The sequence below is a fragment of the Aulonocara stuartgranti genome (genome assembly GCF_965226115.1).
Source record: "Aulonocara stuartgranti genome assembly, chromosome: 23".
NCBI classification, from domain to species: Eukaryota; Metazoa; Chordata; class Actinopteri; order Cichliformes; family Cichlidae; genus Aulonocara; species Aulonocara stuartgranti.
In genome coordinates this window covers 28,871,617-28,897,436 of record NC_138958.1, presented here as the reverse complement: position 1 = coordinate 28,897,436, position 25,820 = coordinate 28,871,617, and the positions used below count along the sequence as shown (strand labels likewise).

The following is a 25,820-nucleotide window of genomic DNA, read 5'->3' as shown; positions in this document are numbered from 1 at the left end:
CAACTGTCGTGATTTCAACACAGGAAATACTGGGCTTGTCTTAAAACCTGCATTAAGGACAGTAAGCCCCTGTGGATAACACAGGGTAGTGTTTTATAGAGGTATTGTTCTGGACAGTTCAGATGAAGTTCAGGATGTACCGTTTAGGATGACTGCGTCCACTTTCAACTGCTGACTGGGATAAGTGAACAGAGCAAGAGTTTTTGAAAACATGTGAAAGTCCCAGCTAAACCTCAAGTTTTACCCACCCTAATGTTATATTTCTCAACATAGAAATGACTGCACAGTGTACATTACATGTATAAAACATGTCCTAACAGTTGGTCTAATGCAAACTTTCCTGTTTGGGCAAGACAGGAGGTGTAACAACTTTTACTTCCTGGGTCAGAGGTTGGGGGTAGGTGATCGGCCTTGCAGCTGCATCCGTCAGGATATGGCAAACTGTGATCTCGTGCTACAGTGGGTGTGTTTTTTAAACTTCAACTAGAAGTCATAAGAGATTGTGATTGAACCCATATGGAAAAGATATATATAAATATATATAAATCTTATAAAGTTTGTATCTGTCTTGTGTAAAACTTGTATGAAAAGCATAGAGTGAAAAGAGATATTAGATCCCTTGAAAAATTATATAAATGAAAATTGTATGTTTTGGATACTTCCTAAAACAATATATGAAAGTAATGAGAAAGTGTCCACTTTCGTGAGTAAATCATATAAGCCCTAAATGATTCACTATGTGAAGCGAGCCAAATCTGATGCAAGTCTTTTATAAGTTTTTTCTATTTCTTTTCCATATGGAAAATCCAGACAACACACACACACACACACACACATAAAATGAAGCTCATTTAGATGCAGTCAAGTACATAACAGGAGAAGTTCTTGCTCTTTAAATGTGGCTGTGTGTATGATGTGAAGTCTTTTGTGCGTCTGTGTTGTGCTTGTTCGTGACAGAATTCATGCACTTTAATGTGTGCATATTGTCATGTAACTCACTGGGGTAGTGTGGAGGAATACACATGAGTTACCACACACACATACACACACACACACACACACACACACAATTTACCATTGATTGAAGCAACTCAATACACTCACAGACAGTGCCGGCTTGAAGCAGGAGGACAGAGCCTGTGGCAAGGTGATTGAGAGAGCACTCTGTGTGTGTGTCCATGTGTGTGCTTGGCAGGCAAGAACAACTGGTGACATCCGCAGATGAGCGGCAGTCTACATACAGTACCTGTCTTTCTTTTCTTTGTCTTCCCACAGCTATATATCGATATTTATTACACACATCTATCTATCCGTCCATTTATCTATTGCCCTTCTCCTTTCTCTCTCTCAGATGTGTCGGGGTCTTTAGTAGTGTGATCCAGAATCGCCTGCCGCATGCTCTTTGGGCTTCAAACACACAAGGTGAGATCAGCACACATGAAACGATCATAGAGAGGGACAAAAAGATGGTGGGAGGGATGGAGGGACAGAGAAAGGCAGGTGGGAGGGAGAGGATGTGGGGAAGGGAAAAATCATAGGGAGTCTGATGGCAGGAAAGGATGAAAGTGGAGAGGGGGATGAAGGAAGAGAGAGAGACATTTATTTCCATTTTAATTTCTTTTGTATTGTAGATAATGTTGAAAATAAAAGTGCTCGTTTTAAAGTCACAAATTAAAGAATTTTTTTTTTTGGAACAAGCACAGGACATTAGCTCTGTTACAGGGAGATTAGACTTTTCTGTTAGATTTCCAAGCTATTCAGCTGAGTGCGTGCTTAATTAGAAATTTGAAGCAGGAGACTCGTGATCTAACTCTCTTTAGAGATTTTAGTGTGTTTCTTAGAAAGAAGGATTTACAAGGGCTTAATTAAGTTTAACCTCCTCAAAGACCCTGACAGCCATCCCTGAATCAGGTTCAGATCTCAACCCTACCAACATAGGATATTTTTAAGACTGATACCAATACCGATACTTAGTGATTTAAAACTGTGAAGTATCAGCTGATATTTGTCTTCTCTCAGACACATAAAAATTGAAAAAAAATTTCTAATTTGTTATGTTTAGTTATTTATGAGTTCTTGGGATAATACGTTTTAAAACAACCTTGTTTTATTGTCTTTTCTGGTCGCGGATAACTCATAAAATGTGCGCCCTCTGGTGGACAAACTGTGTAAAATCATTATTCATAGTGTGGTTAATGGGTCGATATATTGACCAATATATTGTTCAAATTCGCTGAGTTACTAAGTGAGGTTAAATAAAAGTCACGCAATGTTTAGTTAAATGCACAAATTAGATCTATCATTACTGCATTCATGTGCTGGTTAGCTGGTTGAAAATTAGCTTAACTACAAACCAAATCTTGAAGAAGTTACAAATAAATAAGAGGGGTTTTTTTGTTTTTTGCTGAAGGCTACAATTCTGAAGAATATCTAGCTATAGGTGTAGCAGGAGTAGCAGGTTGGCAGACAGGCAGCAGCTCCGGTGCTCTGATTGTCTTCAGATCAAGCTTAAGACAATAAAAAAGAAGTAATTTTTACACCATCACACACAGAAGAAGAATTGCTGTTGTTATTTACCCGAGTCACGCAAGGTTTGGGGGGGATTTTTACATGTCCGAGAAGCTGCTGTTCACACCAGGATTGTTGTTTTTGGTAATGACAGTTTCTCTGCCTGGCTCACAGCAGTTGTGGCCATAGCAAAGCTCTGGGCAAAGGGAACTGAAGGGCACCGCTAGCTCAAGGCAAAGCCCAGTAGGTACCATAACTCACACAGAACAGACACAACACACACACACAGGCATCTGGTAACTTTTACACTCACTGCTGCTTTCCTGTTCTTTAATTCTTAATTGTCCATGTTTTATAGAGCATATTAATTGCTATTTTAGCATCTTAAATGCTCCTTTGTTTGAACACAAAAGACATCAGAGGTGTGGATGCCGTTTAGAAAGGTCATACCATCTATTTCGAATTGAATTTCCCAGTTGTTAAATGCAGTGACTGTAGCCCTGGAGTAAAATATGCTCAAAAGCACTGCATCTAATCACGACTTCTTTTGAAATCTGTGTTATCCAAAAGTTATCCAAATATCGGCTACAATTTTAAATTGTTGCACATTTCCTGCTGTGCTCGTTGCATGACGCCATTTGGGCCAACCTTTGGCTCTCAGACAGACGACCTCATATTTGAGTCTAGAATACTTTTGAATACTTTTGTTCTTGGGTTTGTTGCAGTTTCTTTGAGCACAGTCGAATCTTTGGGTGGATTTGCTGGGATGTCCACTTTTGTGAAGATTGGCAGCTGTCTTGAATGTTTTCCACTTGTGAATGATCTTTTTCTCTGTAGAATGATGGTGTTCATTGGCATTGAATGAATGACTGCTCCAGATCAGCAAATTACCAGAGGAAGGTGGTCACACTTGCTGCTTATCAGTTAATCGAGTGCATTTCATTAGCAGCACCTGGCTACTACTTAACCCTGTAAATTCCTATAGAAGCAGCAATGGTTCACACACTGCTCCTGCATTTAGGCTTAATTTTTATTAAATAAATAATTACATGCTGTAATATATCATGTTTTGTTTTAAGGCCTGGTAAAGACCTGATTATTTTGATTATGTATTGATAACAAATTTCCCACGTGTGGGACTAATAAAGGTTATCTTATCTTATCTTATCTTATATGTAAAAACTGAAAGAAAGTGGCATTTCTTTGTATCCTGACTGTAAATGCCATATTAGGTGGACGCCGCAGTCACAGCCATAAACAATTATAAGCATTTATTTATAGCAAAATCATGTTAATCCCTCTTAAGAACATTTTAGTGTTTGGGGACTTTTTTTTTAATTGTGCAAAAAATTATATGTAAAGAAATATTTTTTCTCAGGCTAGCCATATAGCATGTTAAAGCCTTTTGGATTTTGCTGTACAGAGTAAAATGATCAAAACTGAGATAATGTACAAGCTCCTCCTTTAGTAACACAAACCGATCAAGCCACGTGTTTACTGCTTGTCATTTCTGTTCTGGATCAGGTCCTCAATGCTGCTGATAAGAGATTATTATGCTAATGCTAACAGCACTGCTAGCCTTCTGAGGTTCACGGTGTCAGCGTTCCTCACGTGAACCGAGACACTCTGCGAAATGTCAGCCTCCGCCTCCTACGAGGATGTGTGTGTACATACGTGTATTGAAGAGAGATGACTTGAGATAAAGGAGAGTCGCCCGCAAGTGCGTAAAGAGGCACACAAGCGACATGCACACAAGCGACATGCACATGCACACTCCCACACACATGCACGTCTGCATGCTTTAAAACCCAGCTCAGATATTAATTAAAGTTCATTGCTTCAGTAATTAGCAGGGCAGGATAATACCAATAAGTGACTTATTGCCCCCCCCAGGTTCAGCTCTCCCTCGAACTTTAATTGAATGAGTGACATTAAAACTTCAGTGGCCATTTGGCAAGGTTGACTAAACAGTCGTAAACAGCAAAGGAAACACTTCAAGCATGAAGGAAAGGCTTCTTACAAACCAAAAGGTGCCCTATTCCTTTAGCTCTGTGGAATCCATAATCAATAATGAGTACGCTTAAACGTTACATACTGAGATTTACATACTATGCAATATGTTGCCAGTTTGGTAAATGGTAAACAGACTGGTACTTATATACCCGTTTTCTGTTCTAATGTGTAACTGTGAAGTGGGCTTTTTACTACAAGCCTCAATCATAAAAGTGCTTTTTTAGTACACCAGCATTTTATTTAACATTCACATCCACACTCAGATGGATGCATCAGAAGCAACTTAGGGTTCAGTATCTTTTCCCAAGTTCTTTTTTTCTTCTGGATGCATGCTTCTGGTCCCAAAATGTAAAACAACTAGGTTTAAAAATAGCTTTGTCGTGGCAGCCATTACTCAGATGAACAAATGATACTTTTTTCCATTAGTGAGGGGCGATACTAGGCCCAAGTTTTAATTACTGTTTATCAGTATTTTGTATTATGTGAAAATGTTGTCTGCTGTGGCTTTGTTGAGAGTGAGCATGTGATGATGGATGACCCATGACTGCAGCACAAATCTGCCTACAGGTACAAATAAAGTATCCTGAACCAGGGAGTCAATCCCAGACCTTCTCGATGCTAGATGACCCGTGGTCCCTCCTCATCCACAACCACCCCAGCAGCTGTGCCGAGTTAAGAACAGAAAACTTAGAGGATTTTTAAAGCCCAGGTTTTGCTCTCAGAGACAAATCATTGCCATTTTCTAAGTAAAAATCAGGTCTGGTGTAACTGGCAGCATTAAATAGAAGCTAACTGCAAGAATTGGGAGCATGCAGATTTACTGCCATGGCACGGCTTACTGGGACCCTTGATGGAAGTGAAGCCATGGTAAATCAACTTTGTTTAATCTATATTTTCCCTGCAGTGACAAGTTAATATGTCTGCTGTGAAAAAAGCTCTTTTGGATTGCATAATGTTCTACAAGGCTATATAATAAACTATTATAGGCGCTCCCACCAGGTGAAGAAAAAGAAATGTCTGGCAAATTATAGCACTTGACCAGAGGCAAGTGAAATCAGCTCTCCTGGCCCTGCCATTTAAAAAAAATGTATTTATTAACACATTATATCTAAAGCTTGTGTTTCACATCAAGTCTTTCAGTCTTTCAACACGCTCCAGTAATAAGAATTGAGAATATACCGCAAATGCTGAACTAATAGAGTCTTAAAGACTTCAAAGTCTTCATAACATTTTTAAATCACCTTTTTATTAAAATGTTTATTTTAATCATAGTTTATCTTCAATTCTTTTCTTTGCATTTCCTCTCATTCTCTCTCTCTCTTAGCGTCAAGCCAATCAATCATCATCCATTTTGTGGCTCTCCTGTCACAACCTCAAATCCTATACATTCCACACACACAGAGATATGCACAGATAGACGCGCATGCTGTACGTCCTCATATACACGTATACAAAGGCATGCACACAATCACACGCGCACAGAACACACTGTTTCTGCTGCGCCTTTGTGCTCCTTTAACCTTGAGGTCTGCAAGCGCCCCACTGAGATAATCTCTCAGACTGCCTTCATTACTGTTATAGGACATAGACACACACACACACACACACACACACACACACACACACACACACACACACACACACACACACACAGAGAGAGAGAAGCATCAAGGAAAAGCACATACGTTTAAGTCCCACTACACACTTGCGGACACACGCGCAGGTAAAAGAGGTGGAGCATTTAAAATCCCTTTTTTCTCACTATTGACTTGAATCAGCATTAGGCTCATCAGATAGTCAGGCCAGTGTTGGGTGTCTGTGTGTGTGTGTGTGCGTGTGTGCGTTATTGGCTGTCCTCCGCCTAACTGGCTAGACGGACACAGCCTCCAGGAATGTCAAACCTCCAACCTGCATTTTGATGTGGGCACCCGCAGTTACTTGTACACCATCGCCCACCACGTGTTACTGTGTGTGTGTGTGTGTGTGTGTGTGTGTGTGTGTGTGCGTGGTATATTCTCTGACTGACAGGCCCTGGGCATCACAATAACCAGACAGGTAGAGTAACAGTGTATAGGAAGGAAACTTTTAATAACACATCATTATGTGTGTGTGTGTGTGTGTGTGTGTGTGTGTGTGTGTGTGTGTGTGTGTGTGTGTGTGTGTGTGTGTTGTTTATTGTTGGTGAGTCCTAGAAAAAAATATTTCTTGGGGTTTTTTTTGTCAGAATGTATTTTTTTATATATATTTTTATAATACCATCATAATTCACCTGTAAATTGTATTTTCCACCCTTGTGTGAACATACTGGAGAAGTGGAATTTGTTTGTGTGTGTGTGTGTGTGTGTGTGTGTGTGTGTGTGTGTGCCCTTTAAGTACCAGTGACAGTAGCTTGGCATACGATCTACACTGCCACTCAGTCACCTGCCGCTCCACCTCCATCTCTTTTATTTGCACTTTTCCTCGTCTTTCATCCTTTGGTTCACTCTGTGACAGAACCTGTAGTTTTTGAGAAAGTTTTGAATGTTTCATTCTTTTATCTTTTTGCTCATTATTCAGTATCAAAAATCACAACGAAAGACGCTAACGGGTTACAGCCTAGCCATTTAAAATTGGAGAGCGGAATTAATACCAAGGCTGTGAAGGCTTTCTTTAATGCACTCCAATCCTTTAAAACTCTCTTAACCCTAGAGAATACGTTCTGATCTTCTTTTCTCAGATGGCAAATGTTTCAATAGGAGAAATAATGACTTTGTTTAAGAAAGATCAAATGTGACTGGCTTTCATGCTGGGAGAAATAGTCAGCGGCACTATGGAAAGTGTGTCTAAATAAATTAAAATATTGTGGAAAAAAACTTTTTCTTTTCTAATTCAATTCAAAAAGATAAACACTCAAGTATTCTGCATTCATTACATGTGAAGTGAAATATTTCAACCATTATTTTTGTTGAATTTTCATGATTATGTTTATAGCTCTCGAAAAACAGAAATCCAGCATCTTAAACTGTTAGAAGATTTGCAATGAATACACTTCTGAAAAGTATGCTCATTGTTTTTTACATTTGCATGGCATGGAGGCGATCAGGTTGTGGTGGTGCTGAGGTGCTGAAGGTGTAACCTTCAGTTTGTCTGTGTTTTGCGTCAGTGTTTCTCATCTTAATCTTGATAATAGGAGTTCTGTGATTTTCTGGTCAGATGTGCTGGATGGCCAATCAATCACAGGAACATCATGGTCAGCAAACATCTTATTAATACTAAATTTTACTTGCTGGCACCGTTTTAAAACGCTCAAGGTCATCTTATAATACAAAACAAAAAGAACAGGATTAAAAAGAGCGGAACAATAAGAATGTAAAACACACAGAACACATAAAACTGGATGATTACAGCTGATATGGACATGAAGACCTTCAGAGATAAGGTGCAGTACAGCTAAAAGCACAGAGACCCACGTGAACAAAGTAGAGATGGACCAATCCGATATTACGTATCGGTATCGGTCCGATACTGACGTAAATTACTGGATCGGATATTGGAGAGAAATAAAAAATCCATTAAATATCAAAAAAGCACCTCACAAAACTTGCGACATGGCGTAACTCGGCTCATAACTGTAGCACGTCGCAGCAGTATGCGTCACCTGATAGAGCGGCTGTGTGTATTTGTAGCGTAGCTACCAAACCAGCATTTCATCTCCGAGGAAGTTATCCCAGAGAGAAGTAAAGCAAGTGGGTAAGTTCATCTCTGAATGTTTGTAAAGCGTTCCCGCGTTAAGCTTAACAACTGATATATGGAGCGACTGCCTCTTCTCTCTCCCTCCCTCTTCTTGCTGATACTTCAATGTGAAACTGATCAATGATCAGCTGATCGGCTTTTCTGTCACAAGTCCGTCTCTCTTGCTTGCAGTGGCGTGTCCAGCGGGGTGGCCTGGGGGGGCACAGGCCACCCCCCCCCAACCAGACTGGCCACCCCAGGTGCCACCCCAAAGGCAAAACAATAAAATTCAATCAAATATCAAATGTACGATTATGTTTTCACGGTGAAGCTCAGATATCCGAGTGTAAGTGAATGCAGCATCGGCTTCTGCGCTATGCGCTTCACGTTAGCAAAGGTAGGAGAGCCAAGCACGAAAGACGGCACTGCAGGAAACAGTTTTTCGGTGAAAAAAAATGAGGACAGAATAAATGTCCCGGTAAGTAATATTAAGTTTGTTGAGTTTAGTAAACTTCGGTGAAATTAGAATACCAAGGAAAAAATAACACTTAAAGAATTATTGCAGCCGTGGAATATTTCAGACAGTATGCTACTGAGGGCAGCTAACATAAGAGTTATGAGTTATACGATATAATCCAAGTCGTAACATTGCTGTATGGAGCTGCAGATTTGGTTGCAGGTTAACATAGCTGGAGTGGCCATCGGGCATACCGGCCCGGGCATATGCCCGGTGACTTATTTTTTATTTTTTTTTGTAATGGCATGAACAATGAGAGGTGGTGGATTGGCCAGATGCAGGTCGATGTGTAAAAATAACTCCGTTGTTTGGTGGTGGCTATGGCGGGGCTTCCACAGAGGCCAGCAGGTGGATGAGGGAAGGGGAGGCAGGAGGAGAGCCCCGAGGCAGCCACCAGTCCGAGTATCAGGTGAACTGAACTTCAGGTAAGAAGTTATGACCTGCAGTCTATCTGGGTCAGATATAAACCAAGTTTAGGTGTAGTTTATTTTCGTTGTGCTGACTTTTTACCCTCAGTTGCAATAACTCATACTGCGTTCTAGCCAGCTTGACGGAGTTGTTATACAGCTGGGTGGGTGCTATGATGTTACTGATAGTGAACTTTATTATATTCATAAGATTAGTTAGTAGAGTTGCCAACGACTCCTTAAAGCTTTAAAGCTTCCTTTAGCTAGAATGGAAAAAGACACAAAGCTGGATTTATTCTGTCTTTACGCTGCACAGCTGCCTCTTCTTCTCTCATTCTCTCCCCCTGCCTCTCCTGTTGCTACTTCAATCATGAAACTGATCAATGATCAGCTGATTGGCTTTTCTCTCTTGTTTATTTATCGCCCACTTTGTGCCAGAAAGAGGAAACCAGCGGATGTCGCGCTAAACAACAGCAGCACGTTTAAGCTGATCAGCTGTTGTTAGAATGTATTTAATATTAATTTCTAGTATCAGCTGATGTTGGCTGGAGCAACAGCTGTAAACCTGCTAGTCATGATGTCGGTTTGGATATGTGGTGAGAGGGAAACATGAAGATGAAACCAGGAGATGTCCTTACTGAATCGTCAGAGCTGAACAGGTGATGGAGAAACAGGTTTACCTTTTAGGTGACATGAATGAGTTGAAGTTATGAACTGTTTCTGAGAGACAAATAACACCAGGATCCTTTCTTAGGTAGCTGACAGCTGGTAACTGTGCAGGGGCGGATCTAGGAAAGTTTTGCCAGGTAGGGCATTAACAGGGAAAGGTGGGGCACAAAGAAATACTCTTCTTTCTTATTCTCATTTAAAATGTCTAGCTTTTATTAAATAATTATCGAAATCTTACAACCAAAGTTTTTATCTGACGTAAAATGTATAGAAATCATACATATATCAACAAGACAGTGTACATATGGAAAAGATATATATAAATCTTATAAAGTTTGTTTCTGTCTTGTGTGAAACTTGTATGAAAAGCATACAAGAGTAAAAACAGATATAAGATCCCTCGAAAGATTATATAATGAATCTTGTATGTTTTGGATACTAAAACAATATATGAAAGTAATAAGAAAGTGGCCACTTTCATGAGTAAATCATGTAAGTTTTTACTATTTCTTTTCCATATGGGACTGTCACAACAGCATTTGTTTTCATTCAAAGTCTTTATGGCTTTAATACCTGGTGGGCCGGTCTCTAGTCAAAATGCCCGATTTTCTGTCCCAGTCCAGCCCTGCAGGTTAATACTGGCAGTGTCACCATGCCAGCTGACTGTATTTCATCATCAGCCAGTGTTGCTCTTTATACATCAATATAACCAAAGTTTACCATAAGGCAGCATAGAAAGTATTTACTTGCTTTCAGGTTTTATTCAAATGTTAGTCTTTTCAGTTGTTTCCCCACTTTTTTCCTGTTTCAAAATCAAACACCAGTTTGTGAGAAGATTATCTTCTTTTTTTAACAGACAGATAAAGTTTTACATTGGAACTGGCTAATTTGTCAATGGTTTGTTACAAATGTTCGTATTTTAATATTCAAAAATGTTTTTGCCCAAAACATATGTGCACTATATGTCAGTAAAAATACTATGCAAATATTGCTGTCCTTGACTGCTGAGTAAATACTGACAAAGCACTGATTGTATCTCTTGTACTTTATCAACGGAGTATCTAAAAACTTTGCACCGTAGTGGTTAAAATCTCATTCTAATAAGAGTTAAAAGCGCATTCGGTTATTAGGTTTATAGGGTTATTGAATTATGGTTAACGGTTGGTATAATTTTTTTAAACATTATCTGCCAATTACATCTGCCACCCTTCTCCAAATCTGTGCCCCTACCTGGCCCCCCCAAGAAAAATTTTCTAGACACGCCACTGCTTGCTTGTTTTTGACCCACTTTGCGCCAGAAAGAGGAAACCAGCAGCTGAACAACAGCAGCACGTTTAAGCTTGATAAACTGTTGTTAGAATTTATTTATGCTCTACACCAAGATCCTTTTCTACGTAGCTGACGGCTGGTAACTGTGCAGGGGCGGATCCTATTAGTTAGGTTGCTTAATATTTCTGCTAAGTACTCTTTAAAATACCAGAATAGGGAGGGTGGAGTAGGTTTAAGTTTATTAGATTGATCAGTATTGCTGAACTATGAAATATTTTGGGTGTAGTGCATTTTTTGCATACAAGTATAACAGAATAGCTTTAGTGTTTTGTTTTGTTTTGTTTTTTTTAACTTGAGTATTAACTTATACAAAAAGCAGCAAGATATTAAAAAACAGTTGTATTGATTAAAAAGCACACTATATCGGATTCATATCGGTATCGGCAGATATCCAAAGTTATGATATCGGTATCGGACATAAAAAAGTGGTATCGTGCCATCTCTAGAACAAAGTCTCAAAGACCAAATCAAGGAGAATCTTAAAGATGAGAAGCAAAATCTCAGACTGAATATGTTGAAGAATAGGGAGCCGGTGAAGCTGGATGAGAATTGGGGTAATATGGTCAGTAGACTTGGTGCAGGTGAGTTGTGGACGATTTGGAGCCAACTGAGGAGTTAAGGAGACCAGAGACAATGGCATTACAGTAATCCAGATGAGAGGTGGATTCAGGGCATGTACTAGGATTTCTGTGCTTATTGAGTGTCATCAATCCAATTAAACTTTTCAATGAAATTGTATTTATATAGCACCAAATCACAACAACAGTTGCCCCAAGGTGCTTTAAACTGTAAGATAAAAACCCAACAATAATACAGAGAAAACCCCAATAATGAGATGATCCTTTAGAAGCAAGTGCCTTGAGGACAGTGGGAAGGCAAAACCTCATTTTAACAGGAAGAAAGCTCCAGCAGAACGAGGCTCGGGGAGGGGCGACATATGCTACGACCGTCTGGAGTTTAGGGGAGGAAGACTAAATTAGGGGGAAGAGAGGGTTAGGAATGGAAAGTAGTCCCACTTCAGGTCACTTACATGTAAACTGGCATTGCGCACACAACTTTGAATAAACTTTTACCGGCGAAGAAGACATCTTGTGTCCACACGAGTATTTGTAGTCACAGAATCAGATTTTTTTTTATGATGGGGGATGATTGGATTTCCAGACTGACCTATTTTTAATTTTAAAAAAATCACACATTTTTTGTTATCTATGAAAACTGATAAAATGTATGGCTATAATTTATTTCATTTAATTTCTTTTTCTTCTGGTCTTTGTTTAGTTTCCCACACCACCTGTCCCTGATTATCCAGCCAGTTTTCCCACTACCTTCCTTTTGGCAGACTGTCTTCTTACCCTGTGTAGCGAAGCTTTCCGGTCAATTGATTTGTTTCTAGTTCAGATCTCAGACACTATATAGACAAAAGTACTGGGCCATACCTTTTAATTTCTCAATTCAACTGTTTTCAGTCCCATGGCCACAGGTTTATACAATCAATCACCCAGCCATGCAGTCTGCCTTTACAAACATTTGTGAAAGGATGGGTTCAAAAGAGCTCACTGAATTTGAGGTACTGTAATAGGATTGGATTTCTTCCCTCCTAGATATTCCATTACAGTGGTAAGTGATATTATTGCCAAGTGGAAGCGTTTAACAACTATAGCAGCTCAGCACCAAAGTGGCAGACCATGTAAAGTTACAGAGCTGGGTTGCTGAGTGCTGAGTCATGTCTTTAGTGAATATGTAGTAAAATCACATGTTGTGAATACATTTCTAAAGTAGAGTTCCAGTAACCTCCTCTTCCATTAACATCAGCATAAAAACTGTGCCCCAGGAGCTTCGTGGCATAGAGTTCATGGCCGAGCAGCTCATGTAGGTGTAATGTTGTAGGCGCCCAGGTACCATTGTCACAAAGTGTATTTCGAGTCAGTGCCCCTTGTAATGGTCTCCTTTTACCCTGATTTTGGACACTGGCCAGTTTTATTCACCTCTCTAACATATCTCAGGTGTATTTTTTTTTTTAAAGCTTTTATTAAAGCTTTAGCTTTAGGTTTTTGGTGTTTAGTGTTTTGTTCCTGATGTCCTGTTTTGGGGTCCTTTGCCTTTGTTGTTCATCACATTACCCATCCATCCATCCATACATCCATCTTCATCCGCTTTATCCGGGGCCGGGTCGCGGGGCAGCAGCCTAAGCAGAGATGCCCAGACCCCCCTCTCCCCAGCCACCTCCTCCAGCTTATCCGGGGGAACACCAAGGTGTTCCCAGGCCAGCCGAGAGAGCCAGCGTGTCTTGGGTCTGCCCCGGGGCCTCCTCCCAGTGGGACATGCCCGTAACACCTCACCCAGGAGGCGCCCAGGAGCCTCCTGGGTGAGGAGGCTCCTGGCTTGAAAGGAGCCAGCTGAGGTGGCTCCTTTCGATGTGGAGTAGCAGCCGCTCTACTCTGAGCCCCTCCCGGATGGCTGAATGTCTCACCCTATTTCTAAGAGAAAGGTCAGCCTCCCTTCAGAGGAAGCTCATTTCCGCCGCTTGTATCCGCAATCTCGTTCTTTTGGTCCCTACCCACAGCTTGTGGCCATAGGTGAGGGTAGGAACGTAGATCGACCTAAATTGAGAGCTTCGCTTTTACACTCCGCTCCCTCGTCACCACGACGGACCGGTGCAGCGTCTGCATCACCAATCTGTCTGTCGATCTCCGGCTCCCTTCTCCCATCACTCGCGAACAAGACCCGAGATACTTGAACTCCTCCACTTGGGGTAGGAACTCATCCCCGACTCGGAGTGGGCACTCCACCCTTTTCCGGCTGAGAACCATGGCCTCAGATTTGGAGGTGCTGATCCTCATTCCCGCTGCTTCACACTCGGCTGCGAACCGTTCCAGTGCGAGCTGGAGGCCTTCACTCACATTACCCATCTTTATATAAAACCACATAGGTGACTCCCGGCCTATTTTTTAACCTTGTATGTTGAATTTTGTGCTCTTCTCCATAAGAGTGTGTCAGGCGTTGTGTGGAGGTGAGGAAGAAGGAACCCAAACGCAGGACTTGCAGGTATAGAAATGACGGGGATTTATTGGAGTGGGTGAATGACCAAAACAGGAACGAAGGACTGGCTGACTGAAAGACTGGATGAATGGCTGGCTGAAAGACTGGATGAATGGCTGGCTGACTAACTGAACATACATACGGGGAGACGACAGGAACATCACATGTACATCAATGACAGGACAGTGAACGAGTAGAAACAGAGGGCTTAAATACACAGACTGATGAGGATGATAATGAGAGACCGGTGAGTACACAGCTGAACATAATCTGGCTAATGACACAAGGCGAGCTGACACAGGAAAAGCAGGAAGTGAGCACATGGAAGTGGAAAAATAAACTGAACATGAACAAAACTGAAAACACTGGGTCACCGACCCAGGAACCCTGACAGTACACCCCCCCCCTTTCAATGGCCGGCAGCCGACGGCCAAAAGAGAAAAAGCCCAGAACAGGGCGAGCGGGGGGGGCCAGGACAGAGGGACGGAGTCCACACCAAGACAGTTCAGGAGGGCGTCCAAGCGGCCCGTGGCCAAGACGAGACAGTTCAGGTGGGCGGCCGCGAGGAAGGCGGCGGTGGCCAATGAGCCGGTCGGGTGGGCGGCCGCGAGGACGGTGGCGGGCGGTCGAGAAGAGATGGTTCCGGCGGGCGGCCGCGATGAGATGGTTCCGGCGGGCGGCCGCGATGAGATGGTTCCGGCAGGCGGCCGCGAGGAAGATGGCCGCGGCCACTGAGCAGGGCGAAGCAGAGGCTGATGCTGGACCAGGCGACGGCACGGGAGCCGGGGGTGACGGAGCCACAGCTGTAGAGCCAGTAGGCGCAGAAGCCTCTGGCTGGTGACAGGCTGGGCCAGCGGGTGCGGAAACCCCTGGCTGAGGCGCAGGAGAGCTCACAGCTGTATCTGGGCGCTGTGGCTGCAGGTCCGGGAACTGAACAGGATGGTGGACGGGCGACTGGGAGATGGGAGGCGACTGGACTACAGACTGGCCAGGAGCAGACTGGACAGACTGGAGGACAGGAGCAGACTGGACAGACTGGAGGACAGGAGGAAGACTGGACAGACTGGAGGAGACTGGAGGACAGGAGGAAGACTGGACAGACTGGAGGAGAGGAGGAAGACTGGACAGACTGGAGGAGACTGGACTACAGGGGACTGGAGTGAAGGCTGAACAGCAGGTGAGGGAACTGACTGGAGTGAAGGCTGAACAGCAGGTGAGGGAACTGACTGGAGTGAAGGCTGAACAGCAGGTGAGGGAACTGACTGGAGTGGAGATGCTAAGGGAGGAACAGAGGTAGGCGAGGCTGACAACGGAGCTGAGGTTGGTGTGGCTGATGGCTGAGCTACAGACTGGGCTAGACAGGGAGATAAAGCTACAGCCTGGGCTAGTAAAGCTGGTGCCTGAGCAGGGGACACTTCAGCTAGCCTAACCAGGGATAAAGCTAGTGCGTGAAAGGCTGGATCAGGTGGTGGATGAAGTGGTGGACTGATTAGCTCTTCCAAGCCTCTAGGGGGGTCAGGCTGGGTTCTGGCTGCCCTCAGCCTGGGCGCTGGGACAGGCACGGGAGGTGGCTGGACACCAGTCACCCCCACCCGAGAAACAGAAGCGGGTGTGGCGTTAGACTGGGTCGCAGCTGCCCTCCTCCTGGGAGCTGGCACTGGTGTGGGTGTAGACTGACTGACAGGAGTGGAGATAACGACTGGGTGTGATACTAGCAGGTTTATCGGGGATTATTCTGGTCCTCCTGCCACCACTATTTACAGTCTTTGACTGAACAGTTCTTGGGGGAGTAGAGCAGAAAAATTCGTCCCAGTCTACATCGTCATCTAGGAGGGAAACTCCCCATGAATCGGAGATGAGTCCGTTAATTGTTTTGAGTGAGGAATCAGTCGAGGAGTGCGAAAAACAGTCACTGGAACTCACCACCGGGAGTTGTTGAAAATGGTCCATCTTATGGCGGTGTGTGCGCCACTTTCTCCGGGAAGAGGAAGTTGCCGGGGTAAACAGCTGAGCCTCTGGCGCGGTAGCCTCCATTGTGCCGAGGTGGGAGGCGTAGCCGCTGTGCCGTGGCGAAGGTGGAGGTCCGGCGAATGAGGCGGCAGGTGTGTGAGCGAGGAGCGGAGCGGCGAGAGAGGGAGCAGCCGAAGCGCGACGTGAAACGTCCACTCTCCGCGGCAAATGCTCCGGTGCAGGTGAGGCAGCAGGTGGGGGAACGCGGCGTCTCTGAGGCCCGCCCAGAGCCAGGCGAGTCCCCTCGAAGACATGCTCTCTCTCTGCAAAGAGCCGCTGTTTTCCCCTGAGCTGGTCTGCCCAACGGGAAAGCGCTGCCTCCTGCCGCTCGTAGAGGTCCGAGTCCGCTGGGTTCCAATCGTGTCTTCGTGGCACGGGTCGTGTCATTTTGTCAGGCGTTGTGTGGAGGTGAGGAAGAAGGAACCCAAACGCAGGACTCGCAGGTACAGAAATGACGGGGATTTATTGGAGCGGGTGAATGAACAAAGCAGGAACGAAGGACAGGCTGACTGAAAGACTGGATGAATGGCTGACTGACTAACTGAACATACATATGGGGAGACGACAGGAACATCGCATGTACATCAATGACACGACAGTGAACGAGTAGAAACAGAGGGCTTAAATACACAGACTGATGAGGATGATAATGAGAGACCGGTGAGTACACAGCTGAACATAATCTGGCTAATGACACAAGACGAGCTGACACAGGAAAAGCAGGAAGTGAGCACATGGAAGTGGCAAAATAAACTAAACATGAACAAAACTGAAAACACTGGGTCACCGACCCAGGAACCCTGACAAAGTGAGGGTTTTCAAGAAAATAATATGACTTTAAAATAACCAAAAGAGTTCATGTTATTGTGAGGTGTGTCATCGAACAAATATTCCCAGAACAAACAAAATTGTTTAAAGTAATTCAGATACTTAGGAGAAATGCTAATTATTTACTTAAAATTTGGGTTGAAACTTTGTGGTACCTTTACAAATTTAATTAACCTATAAATTTAAGATAAAAATAAGTGATTGCAAGAGAAAGAATTCACATTATGGCAAATATTTCAAAAGGAACAAAAGACAAGGGATTGAAACCCAGACAGTCACAGCTGGACTGCTGGTGATACAGAAATTCATGGGGAGAAGAGTGCACTGTGAGCTTGGAGCCACTGTTAAGATCTTCTTTAATTAATTTGTATTTCTCAAGTTTGAGTAAAAAACCTTTTTATCTGTTTAGCCACTGGAAAAAAACTAAAAAACTAAATCAAACTTTCTCACCTTCAGCTGCAGACTACCAACTTGTGCAGAGGCTTCCAAATAATCATTCTCCACCTTCAGAACAGCATTTAAAGTACATAAATGAATCTCCCATAAACAAAAACATATAAAATTGAGGCTGAGTGAGCCGAAGCAGTTCACCGTACGTGCATTTAGCCACAAAACGCCAATCTTTTCTCAATGCCCCGATGGCATCCTTGGAAAGATTTAATTTTCCCTCAAGTGCCTACCTCCCATCTCTTAGAAAAGTATGCTGTCGCTTCTCCACAAGGTTTCCTCACTCGGAGGATACATCTCTCTTCAGTCTGAGTTCAAGTGTCTAATCTTCTGCGTCTCAAGGTCAGCATTTGTATGCACTCTTAAGGGTCTTGATTCAAACAAATGAGACAAGAAAATTAATCGGAGGCAATGCATGAAGTGTTGAGTGTGTGTATAGAGTGTGTAGAGGTATGAATGCAAATTACTATGTGTGTGTCCAACTGGAGTCGGTAGAGGGAGAGCTCAGCTGCTCGGGTCCTGGGCCCAACGGGACTGAACGAGGGATGAAAGCAAAGATAAAAGACAGCGAGAGAAAAAGTGAAAGAGGGAGACCGTGCACTGTGCAGAGCGGAACATTGTTCTCTTGATCACAGTCAGAAGGTTTCGTGTAAGTGTGTGTTTTTGTGTCTCTGCGCACCGTTTGCGTGCACGCCCGCTCATAAATATATGGCTGTATGACTCGATGCCTGCATTTCATTGCGTTTAAGACTCATCCAATAGAAATCACATGAATGTTAAAAATTTCTTAAAGTTTACTTTAAAAATTTTGCAAGGAAAAAAACTACAAGGAAACCTCCTACCTCATTGTCAGTTCTATGTTCATTCTTAAATAGAGAGCTGGGTGGTGAAAGACAGTAGGAGGGGAACATTTTATCCCTGCCATCTATCCATCCCTCCCTCCCTCCTCTTTTTTTTATCCTCTTTTCCCTCACATCTATTATTCACCCCAGTTGGCAGCCAGGCACACACCTAAATAAACCTCTACCCATGTCATCTCTCACTCCCTTCATCATGTTCACCTTTCATCAGCTCCACTCTTCTCTGTCTCCATCTACCATTCATTGAGAGATACACATATTTATATTTAATTTTAAACAGGCATCAGGTGAACACATAGGACAGAGGTATTTGGTAAGGTCTGACTCCTGATCTGCAGATTTTAGGAATGTGATCAAATATTTGCCTTAGCAGAGAGAGGTCAAAGGATATCTTTATATGGTGTTGCTCTGAATAAAATTACTAGACAGAGCATAAGTAGCATAAATAGCATAAGTAGAAGCTCGTGCTGCTGAAAAAAAAAGGCTGTGTCCATTGTTTGGAGACATTTTTTGGCTTTAGTCATGAGGACCTCAAACAAAAAGAAAACTACAAGACAAATATGGAGGACCACGCACATCAAAATAAAGAATTTTATGCTTCAATAATGAATAAAATATGCGTTAGTAAATTCATTTACAAATTCATCTTTTATTTATTTAAACATTACTAAAGTCATTTGTTATTTAATAATTTCATTAAAAATAAAAACACAATTTATAAATCAATATTTCAAAATGGATAATTAATCCGTTAATAAACATCGAAATCAAAAATGGATTTCACAAAAAAGAATTTAACTCTCAATAAAAAACTTATTTCAAAAAACAGTTCAAATTCCTTAAAAAAAGAGAAACAAGTAAATGGGTTCAAAAATCAAAGATTTATTTCTGACATTTAAAATGATGATTCCAGTCCTCATTTTCAAATCCATTTCCTCACTGTGTTTCCCTTTCCTGTTAGCTCAGAGATTAACTACTATATTAGCATATAAGCAGTTTTGGTATTAACTACTGGATTAGCTAACCCACTTCGCAATTCCGAGACGCTCCCAGTCCTAGAAAAAGGAATGAAAGGAGCTTTCTGATTGGTTATAGAGATACATGGTAGCTGTCTGGATTTTTCTACACTGTTGTTTGTGGCGATAGCATTGCATTGCTAAGAAGTGTGTGTGTGCTTGTACAAAGCCCATTCAGCCTCCATATATGGACCAGAAAAATATGCATGCATAAAATAATTACTCATCAATTGTAATCAAGGTAAAATGTTAGTTTGTTGATTAATAATGTTTATTAATGGTGATTTTAAGGTCATTTGGTTCAATCCCTGGCTTGTACAGTCTGTATGCCAAAGTGTCCTTGGGCAAGACACTGAACTCAGAGTTGCTCTCAATGTGTTTATCGGATTGTGAGAGTTAAACAGGAAAAGCTTAGATGTAGATAAAAGTGCTTACATGAATGGCTGAAGGAGACATGTTGTAGAGTAGAAAAGCACTATATAAAAACCGGTCCATTTACCTCTGAATGCACAATATAAAGTGCCTTGTGGCAACTGTTGTTGTGATTTACACACCGACAGAAAATATCAGCATCTTTCTCTAACACTGTCTTGGCAATAGAGCTGCACCCAAATATCTGGTCAATCTTATATTTATTTCTTGGGTAGATATTTGTTTTTTATTAATTGGCCACCTCACGGCTACCACCAACTCAATTTTTGCTGGAGTTAGCAGCTTTTTGTTCCCACTCAGTATCACCTACAGAAAAAAAAGAATCTACATCTGCCACCACCCTTCCATGTTAATATCAAAAAAAAATCTGTAATTAGAATTTATAACAAAAAAACTACCAAACTCCAAAACTAGTTTCTGAACACTTTCTGCAATAAACACTGAAACCTGGCTTGAAAAACATTATGATAACCTACAAGATCAGGGTTAAAAGTCATCTGCTTCAGGGTGCAGGTTTAGCTTACTGCGTTGAGGCAACCACACGCCATAGCGATGGTGGTTGCCTCCGGGTTTGAATCCGACTCACAGCCCTTTGCCGCATGTCTTCCCCTGTCTCTGTCTGTCCCTGCTTTCCTGTTCTCTCTTCACTGTGTCTATCAAATAAAGCTGAAACAGGCCACACAAATATATATATATTAAGAAAAACATCTGGTGGACTCTCTAATTTGTCAAATTCCTTAAATAAGTTTTACGTGAAAATTACCTTTAACTATGTCTTTTTCTTCTATGAGTTGAAGAAGACATTTCTTAAATAATAGAGAACGTTTTGCAAGGACACTTGTATCTGTACCATTTCATGCTACATTTAAAGTTCTGCTTCCTGCATTCATTTGCTAATCTTTTCTATAAAATATATCTTCATCGTATTGATTTGGTCAGTATTACAAATGTAAACCAAATTTCACCCACAAATTGGCTTCATATCCACAGCACAAGGATGTACAAGTGAACACACAGCATGAATGGAGAGTCAGCCCAACAAATGAGAAACTGAATTGAGACTGAACACAAATCCTGTTCTTGACCTGTAGAAAAAGCCCTGCCTGTACGTGCACATGGCCTAGAAAGATGCATGACAGCACAAAGGAATTACATTACAATTTAAACACTTGTTGTCTAACACTCTCAGCTGCCACTTAGGGATGGAGCTGAGCTGAAAATCGTCTGTGACATTACCTATTAAAAATGTGTGGGCATGTGACACTAGGTTTTCCCACATGTGCCAATTCCAGATGGCCTCAAAGAGACAACAGGTGATGCCAACATCACACACGCGTGCAAAGTGATGACCCACCCCTGAGAGCCCTCTAACCAGACTTTATGCAGAGATCAAAAAACAAAGTATAAAAGAAGAAATCAGAACTGATGTCGGTGAAGGTTCAACATTAAGAGAGAGAGAGAGAGAGGAAACAACCTGTCTTACAACGAGAGGAAAGATACGTGTGAGCGCATCAAAGCAATGTCAAGAGTGCCTGCATGCTCATGCACATGTGCTCACATCAGAAAGACAAAGATTCAAATCGCACCCTCCTTCACTTCATTCCCCACACTTTCACAGTTACACACCACTGCAAACTCCCTTAAACTTAATGCCGTGTACAAGACAACGAATTCCACCACTTCACCAGTAACGAACTTAACATGTGGTTATTTCCTCCAGGAAGTTTTGACTGGTTTTAATAGATGAGATAACTTTATGTTTTCGACGCTTTAATGTAACTTTAGAAACACAAAGCCAGCACACATTTGAAAGGCTCAAAGAAGTGTTTGCACTTATTAATAAATTCTCTTAGCGGGAATCTGTGGGCACAAACGAATCGTCATTAAAAGTCCCTTTACACAGATATCCCAGTAAAACCACATGTGTAAATGATCAGATTAATGATTCGTGCATTTTGCTGCCTTAGCTCCAGTCCTGTTGTTTGCTCACACTTTATTTAAAGGCACTTCATGAAGCTTTTTCTAACATGATTTACCAAACTGTCAGCTCTGGAAGAAGACATAAGTCATTATTCTTTAGTTTCTGGGTTTAAAGACAAAAAAAGCATTTTACAGTTTGTCCTATTGATAAAGACCCTCCGCCACAGCCATTCATACTACACCACAGTAATAAATAAATAATTAAATTACAGGAAAAAAAACATTTTTTTTACAATGTATCCATGGTAAAATAAATAAACTAATAAAACAGGACACTTTTTGTGATTTAACAAAAAGTTTTTGCTTTATAATTACAGGCAATGAGCTACCAGAAGCTTTTCTGTAATTTTACACATTTATTTCTTAGAGTTTGTGTGCAAAGAGTCACTTTTTTAAAATTAAATAAATAAATTTATTTTAAATAACGTAAAGTTCTTTTTCATATTTTAAGATATCACAGGGTGTAAATGTGCAGCTAAACTTCTTTACACCAGCGAAAGGCAAAGTGGGCTGTATGTATCCACTGAATGAGTTTTGACATCTCTGTACTAAGTACAGGAGGCAGGAAGTTCCTCTGTTTTCTCTGCGAAAGTCTTTAAATCCTAAACCATGAAATAATTTTCATATGTGGTTATTAAACCTTCTGACAAATCAAAGGCTAATAATAATAATTAATAATTAAATATTCATATGCATATTTGAGGTTTTATTTATATCATATTTGCTATATCTGGCTTTTTTTTTGCAATGAATTGCTTAAAATGTATTGTGCAATTTGTTTAGGATTTTCATTGGGAAAAAAGTCACAAAGATGATGTATTAGTCTGAAAAAAAAATAAAAAAAATTCATGTGTCAAATATGATACATTAGCTGTTTCGGGTTACGTTTATGCAGGCTGTACAATGATGCACAAAATTGTTCCTTTTCATTGGGGAGTTGCATAAGTTATGTGAATATACAATTAAACTTTCCTCGCCTTTCCTACTTGCATCTCTGGTGGGGGGACTGTGATGAGAGGAGACAAGGAAAGGACTCAAGCATGAGATTCAGCACCAGTGTACCAATGTCTTAGATGATTGATTTTCAATATAAATTATACACAGTACTTTGATTACATTAAAGAGCTACAGTTTATTGTTCTAAATTTTTATATTTTTAAAAAAAGCTGTTATTGAAGTAAGTTCAGTTTTGAAGTTATTCAGGTGATCATCGTCTCATTTTTTTTAAGTTCTTGTCCGTGTTGCTTGATGACATATGCAAAAACACTGTTCTCTGTGATCAGTCAGTAGTTTTGCTGCCACATCAAGCACATTCCTAAACAAGCACAAAGTGCAAAGAAGAAAATAAAGATGGAGACAGAACTTTAAGCCACAGCAACACTAAAGGAACTCAGTTGCCAGGTTGACTCTTTTATCCATCAGGACACTCTGAGCGAGCTGATGAAAGAAAAAGATCAACTTGAAGATCAGCTGGTTTCCTCTCAGTTCAAACAACACGATTCATTGTAGACATATTGCTGCAAGAGGAAGATCAAAGCGCTGGAAACTGAGCTAAAATAAGCGCACTATGACCTGAACAACTCTCAAAACAAAGAAACAAGTCTTACCTTAACACTGGAAATGGAAAAGCAGAAACTGAAGCACCCAACAAGACTTGTGAAGAAGTGCAAGGCCAAACTGCAGTCCAGTGCAGACCGACCTGAGGACGCTGAAGAAGAGGTCATGACTTTGAAAAAGGGCTTAGTTGATTAAAAAAATGACTTTAACGAGGAAGGCCATGACGTTGTGGATAAAAGCACCACCCTGCAGACTCACAATGACCAGGGTGCAGAGAGTTATATAATATGTCATCCGAACGAAAACTCAAAGGTGAATGTGGACTTCTGGGTGGAGCTGGAGAAAGCACGGCCATCCAAGGTTCAACTGGAGCAACTAAACCAGGCGGACATTGAAGCAAAGGAGCAGCTGCAGCTTCATCAGTCGGTGCAAAGAAGAGTGTTTCTCTATGAAGCGACACCAATGGACTCCAGCAAATGGCAAAGGAAACAGAGCAGCAGTGGAGCAAAACAAGGAAGACAATCAATTTGTGAGATTGTTTTCCATCTTACTTCTTTTGACAATCAATTATCTCATGTCACAAAGTCTGTGTGTATTCAACATGTACAGCATGTTAACTACAACTGGGGAAAAATGTGTGTACTCTGAGTGTGTCCACAATTTGAATTTTGTTAGAATTTAGGCTTTAGTTCTACCACAGTCAACGAATAGACGGTGCCGCGTGAAAACAAAAGTTAGTGTCATTAATTTGCACCTTGAAAAACACTTAAATTCATTACACAAAAAGACCAGTGACACAAATAGAATTTTTCTTTTACTTTTGTGTCTGTTCAGCCGTTTTACTTAATAACAAATCTCATTTCTAGATTTTTATAAGTTGTTAAATATCCAAAACTGTCTCCCCACTAAGAGAGATTTATTATGATGATTTAAGATTTATTAGTCTTACATTTTTACTTCCTTGCTGTTTAGCGATGGCAGCTCCTATTTCAGAATCACTAATCTATTTGCAGCCCTGTTGGCACTCTTGCACTTCCGTGCTCGGGTTACATCACATCAGACTGGTTAACAGTGATGATCAAAAATCACATTCTCCAAATTACAAATGATTAGTACAACTATTAAACACTAATCCACAGTTACATAGAAAAAATAAATGAAATCATAAAATTTACAAAACGTATTTCTATTTTTAAATATTTAAAATCCAACCGTGGAGCGAACTCGCTTGTCTTTTACCGTCCTTCTGTTTTCTGAGGGGGGAAAATGGTCAACATAAGTTGCTCCTCACTAGGCCACGTAGATAAATGACTTCACTTTTTAAGGTGCACACTGACCTTTCTGAGCTGGAAAAGCAGAGCAAATACTAAATGACACAGCTAATTGTTTCACCCCAGAGTCCATTCTCCCTCTCTCACTCCTCTTTACTTCGACCAGTACCTTCCATCATTTCTTCTAATTTCTCTCAATTATTTTCTCCTTATGCTCTCTCCCATGAGGACGTGTTTGTGTGTGTATGTGTGTTTGGTTGACCTTCCTGAACTGTATGGCCATTAATGGAGATTAGATAAAGTTGTCTCTTGCCTGACTCATTGGCATGCATTAAGCAGAGTACGATAATAACATACACACACACACACATTCAAAAACACACGCAGGCAGAGTTACACAAGAAGAACGTCTTAAATCGAGGATATAGGACCAAATTAAAGGTAAAAGCGCTCTTGGTCTCCTTCTTTTGTGAGACATCATCTGTTTTTCAAAAAGCCGTGTTCAGCGTCCTTTTCCCTCCCTCTAATGGATTTTTGATTTTTCCAGAGCATGCGACACAATTAGCTTGTCTTTCTTTTTTATTAATGACACATTTACTGTTTTCTTTCCCCCCGCTGTTGTTTATTCTTACACTAAATTGAAGAGCGAAGAGGTCTTAAAAGTGCACGGCATGTCTGTGTGTATTAGTGTAGGTGTGGAGTAGTGTTATTTATTTGAACTAGCCTGTGGCTTCATTGTTCTTGTTTATTTTTATTTTTGTGAAACCTATGAAATTATCAGTGTTTACGTTAAATAGGAAGACACTGTTATTAAAGTTATTTTTAAATTTAAAAGATTTCATTGATTGCGGCGCGTGGGTTCGGCACCTTATTCACATTCACTTCCATTTTCTTTATCATTATATGTGCTTAGGGTAATGGGGCTGAAGCCAAAGCGATCCGTCTACAACTGTGTAGATGCTGACTCTTCCTATCTTGACATGATGAAAGTACATCGCAGTTACAGAATATAATACAATGACAGTCATACTGAAGGATGTGTCATAAAGAGAGAAGCTAATTAACAATTCCAAGGACAAGTGATCTGAGCTCACCTCGCAGTGACACATCTGATATCTACATACAAATAGTGAGACCTTCCTCCCACTCAAAAGCATGACCAGTATAAGGGAAACAGCAAAGTTTAAATATGAAAATACTATGCTTCAATTAGTGTGACGAGGTCA

The 25,820-nt window shown here is 41.2% G+C and overlaps 1 protein-coding gene across 3 annotated transcripts in view; it reads left to right on the top strand.

Annotated features, from left to right (window-relative positions):
* Positions 1-25,820, top strand: part of prox1a (prospero homeobox 1a) — a 121,134-nt gene that overhangs the window by 20,994 nt on the left and 74,320 nt on the right. For all 3 annotated transcript variants that reach the window (XM_082524813.1, XM_082524814.1, XM_082524812.1), the window contains one exon: positions 1,352-1,422. The gene's annotated coding sequence lies outside the window, so the exon portion shown is untranslated. The remainder of the gene's footprint in view (positions 1-1,351; positions 1,423-25,820) is intronic.